This window comes from Petaurus breviceps, unplaced genomic scaffold (genome assembly GCF_028583685.1).
Source record: "Petaurus breviceps papuanus isolate PSGF00001 unplaced genomic scaffold, PetGlider_PUasm1.0 174, whole genome shotgun sequence".
In the NCBI taxonomy this organism is placed as follows: domain Eukaryota; kingdom Metazoa; phylum Chordata; class Mammalia; order Diprotodontia; family Petauridae; genus Petaurus; species Petaurus breviceps.
This window is the reverse complement of record NW_027185761.1, coordinates 64,873,103-64,878,091: the sequence shown is the minus strand read 5'-3', so window position 1 is coordinate 64,878,091 and position 4,989 is coordinate 64,873,103. Positions and strand designations below refer to the sequence as shown.

General features: G+C 37.1%; 1 pseudogene; it reads left to right on the top strand.

The window, feature by feature from the left end:
* The first annotated feature begins 1,777 nt into the window (after window positions 1-1,777).
* On the top strand, window positions 1,778-1,965 carry LOC138158463 (protein kish-A pseudogene; annotated as a pseudogene).
* Window positions 1,966-4,989: the final 3,024 nt, after the last annotated feature.

The following is a 4,989-nucleotide window of genomic DNA, read 5'->3' as shown; positions in this document are numbered from 1 at the left end:
CAAGTGACAGATTGGAGGGCAATTGCAGGCATCTCTTTTCTGGTTCTGAGGCAGGATCCTCTTGCTTTGCCCTGCTTGGATCTGGGTCACAGTCTTGGGTGGTGGTCCTGTGGAGAGGAGGAGTGCTGGCATGGCAGAGCTTGTGGAAGCTGTGGAGAGGCAGTCATCCTCACAGTTCTGAGGCAGGTGCCTAAAAGAAGCTCTGACAACAGCTATGTAAAAACCCAGAGATTTGGGACACAGGATTCTCCACTCTGGAAGCAGAGTTCTACCTCAGAAGTCAAGTAATTGGCTGGCAATATGAGCAAGCAATGGAAGGACAAACAGACCATACAATTCTTTTTTTGGGGACAAAAAGGATCAAGGCATGGAGTGGGAGGAAGACTGTGAAGTCAGAACTCCTGCATCAAAAGCCTCCAAGAAAAATATGAGCTGGTTACAGTCTATAAAGGAGCTCAAGAAGGATTTTGAAACTCAAGTAAGAGAAGTGGAAGAAAAAATGGGAAGAGAAATGAGAGTGATACAAGAAAAACATGAAAAACAAGTCAACAGCTTGCTAAAGGAGACCCAAAAAAATACTGAAGAAAATAACACCTTAAAAACTAGGCTAACTCAAATGGCAAAAGAGGCCCCAAAAGCCAATGAGGAGAAGAATGCCTTAAAAAGCAAAATTGGACAGATGTAAAAGGAAGTTCAAAAGTTCACTGAAGAAAATAATTTCTTTAGAATTAGATTGGAGCAAATATAAGCTAATGACTATGAGAAATCAAGATATTATAAAACAGATCCAAAAGAATGAAAAAAATGGAAGACAATGTAAAATATCTCATTGGAAAAAAACTGACCTGGAAAATAGATCCAGGAGAGATAATTCAGATAACATGGCCAAGTCTGGGCAGCATGGTATGGAGAGACCCCCAACATGTTTTGATATCTCTGTACTATTTGTTCCATCTCCTCTTGCTCAAGGAACCTCTATCCATCTTATAACCAGTTAGTCAGCGGAGATATCCCATGCTTCATCCACCCCATGTCCCTGCTCCTCCCCACTGATGTACCATTTTTTAGTTAATGCATCACCCTCAACACAAGATCTATCAACCAATGGCATTTTTTGTCTTGTGTAGCCTTCGGAGAGTTCAGATATCAACCCCTATAAAAACAAGGTCCCAGGGACCAGGGGCATCTCAGACTATGAGGAAGGTCTGAGGTCCACTTCATTAGAGGGGGCCAAGTCTCTCTAAAAAAGTATTGACTCAGTTATGCCTCAGTTTCTCTTTTTTGTAGTTTGGGTATTTTAGGCCCAAGAGTGGTATTAGAGAAGACTTTTGAGAGTTCTTTGGACAGCAAGGAAATCAGATAGTCAATATTTAAACAAATTAATTCAGGCTATTCACTTGAAAGACAAATGCTGAAACTGAAGCTTAAATATTTTGGCTACATAATGAGAAGACAGGACTCATTGGAAAAAATCCTGATGTTGGGAAAGATTGAAGCAAAAGGAAAAGGGAACAACAGAGGATGAAATAGATAGTATCATAGGAAGCACGTGAGCTTATACAGACTTTGGGAGATAGTGGAAGTAGAAGGGTCTGGCATGCTGTGGTCCATGGGGTCATGGAGAGTCAGACACATCTGAATGATTGCACAACAGCAAACCTTACTGCCTGACATGTACTCTTCAATATGATGACATTGACCTCCTGGTTATTCCACAAAGAAGATCCTTCCTGTTCCCTGGAAAAGTGATGTGGCTGGGGGTATCACAGGTCCCACTATGTCTGCCATCTTCAATTTTCAGAGCCTACTGGCAGTAATCTTGCTGCTTATATGCCTGTGCATATATCCAATCCTTGGCTCCTAGCCTCTTGGACTGCTGGGTATGTTTTGGAAGTATGCCACAAGAGTCCCTATGTAGTAGTAGGCTGTATAGTAATGGCTTTCAGTATCTTGTTCATCCAGTAACTGGAAAAATGACGGAATTTAATTGGTGTCAGATTTCTATAGATAAAGGACTTCCCTACAGAAAACAATGGGAAGAGTGATTATTGACCCTTTCAGCTGTGTACCTTGAGGGAAAGACTCCTGGCTGCAGCTCTCAATTATACGTGTCCATGGACCAACGTTGTTCTCTATAAATAAGATGCAACTGTTGATAGCAGAATGAATTGATATCTGCATAATGATCCACTTTATTCATAGTTCTGCCACTACAAGGGCATTCTGTAAATGTAGAAGTAATTGATTCTCTTTTGGCCAGGAAGCCTGAGGGTCTTCCCCTCCCAGTTTGATTTTTTTTTTCTTTTTTGATTAAAAGGGCCACCCCTTGATTAACTTCTTGAAGAGGCCTATTCAGGCATTATTACTTGTCTCAAAGTGAGAACCTGCAAAGACCTTAGTCTACTAGGGTTATCAATGCATGGGCCATTTCCAGTTGTCCTGGACCACTGGACCCTGATGGCTCTGGAGGAGAAAGTGAGGCTGGTGGCCTTGCACAGCCCTCTCTCACACAGATCAAAGTCAACTGCAAGCCATATTATCATTTCCCTGATGTCACGGTCTTCTTCGAGAATGAAGGACAAACACACAATTCTGTTAATGTCATTCTTTTATGTCACCTGTTGATCTGCAGGAGGTATTTCTATTGCATACAGTAGAAAGCAAACTTGGTAAATGATTGTTCAAGTTCCTTTCTCTATGATTTGGAAAAAAATATTGTATCCTTAGATGAGAATATTTCTATAACAAAATTTTTTTACTTGAGAAAAATGGTTGGATATTATTCAAGGATTCATAAAAATTGCATTTGTATCTAATGATGCTTTAAACATGTTTCCCGGGACAACTCAAATTTGTACTGAGTTTTATCTATAGCTTACTATATTTTCCAACTTTATGAAGTCAGTCTATGTAGTACATATACAGAAAATTTGGTAAGATTGTATGTAAAATGTTGTTTTCAGATCCCGTTGCAAAAAACATGAATTCTTATAGATTTTCTCAATTAAAGCAAAGAACTATAAGGAAAGTTTACTAGGGCATATCCCCTTGAAATCTGGATGTATACATATCTTAAGCTTCTATTCAAATACCTGCTGCTAAAGAAAAAACATTTTTGAAGATGAAAGGAACTAATTACAGAAATTATGAAATGATGGTTCCTATGTTTCACGGATTTGTAGCTCAAGTTTTTAATAATGAAACAGTTATTTGCATAGCCAGAAATTCACAGTTAAAAAAAAAAGACCTTGAAAATAGATCAATTGATATATATGAACTTTTTTTTTTTGACAACTTGATCTCGTGTCTTTTAGATGTCTAAAGATTTGTGACTGGAAGTGAGGAGGAGAAAATTTGGAACTCAAGGGATTGTGGAATTGAATGTTGTAAACTAAAAGTAAATTTTAAAAAATTTTTAAAAAGAACAAATTAAAAATTCCCAATTTAATACCAAATTAGAAATTCTGAAAACCAAAGGAAAGATTAATAAAATTGAAATTAAGAAAACTATTGAACAAATAAATAAAACCAAGAGCTGGTTTTATGAATAAAACAAAAAAATAGGTAAACTTTTAAAAACAAAAAACAACAACAAAATATATATAATGGGTAAATGCAGATATTGAGCTGTATCAAATACACTAATTTAGTATTCTCTATTCTTTTTTGTGTAGGGGGAAAGGCAGGGCAATTGGGGTTAAGTGACTTGCCCAAGGTCACTCAGCTAGTGGGTGTTAAGTGTCTGAGGCTGAATTTGAACTCAGGTCCTCTTGACTCCAGGGACGATACTCTATTCACTGCACCAGGTAGTTGCCCCATTATTCTCTATTCTTAAAAATATTTGATACAAATCAACCTCAGATTGAAAAAAAGAATAACATAATAACTTTTAAAATAACAAATTATAAAAGTGCAGTTTATGGGCTATTCAAGAGTGCAGTTATTTGTATGGGTCGTTATGGAGAGAGCAAAAAAGGACATTTTCATGATTGCGTACACTTAGAATTTCTTTGTTCCAGTTGAAATTCAGTAAGTTTCAAAGAAGAGTTAAAAACTTGTGAAATATTTATTTTAAGTGTTGGCAGGTTGTAGACCAACTTAAAATTCTTGCTCAACTATTGCTGTGAACATACGTACACATGAATTCATTGGACAATACTTAGCTGCCATTGTTTTGAGACCTTTGATGCCCGGTTATTTGGTCTGGATCTGTACTGTGTGTCCATTAGAATAATAAATCTCAAATCTGAGAAGAGTCGTAGAAAGCATTTGAAGTACTTCCTTTCTTATTTATAACTTTAAAATTGGTGAGAGTTGTGTCAGAATACTTCTACTAAATTAAAAATTGTCCTCTGAAGAAAATTTGAGTCATGCTTTTCAATCATTCTACTCAACAAAAAGTGAAAAAATGTGTGTGGGGTTTTTTATATATCCAGAAACAGTCTGAAAATGTATCATTTACAGAACTTTATTTTCTTTTTGTTTTCCATTTTTAAATGGAAAGTTGATTTTCAAGGGGGAAGAAAGTCATGAAAAATAAAATATTTTATAAAAAATTTAAAAAAAAAAAGATCCTCTCTTTCAACTCTGGGCCTTTACTCTAGCTGTCCCCCGTGTCTGGGATTCTCTTCCTCCTCTGCTCCAGCTACTGACCTGGATGGTTTCCTTTAAGTCTCATCATTTGCAAGAAGCCTTCCCCAACCCTTCTTAATTCTAGCTTTTATGGCTCACACACTCTGAAATGTTTCTTACATGTAGCATTTTTATACCAGGGATGATCCCAATTTATAGTTCCCTGAGGAAGGATCCTCCATCCTACAGAAATGAATCTACCTGTGAGGAACAGTTGAGATCAAACTCCCACCATTTGGACTCTTCTTTCCTCTGGTATCAGATGGCAACTAAAAAGAAAATTCGGTCTATCATTTTATCATTGCTGCTGTGAGGAAAATGAGCAGAGGTTAAAACTGGAAATGACTAGCTCCAGAA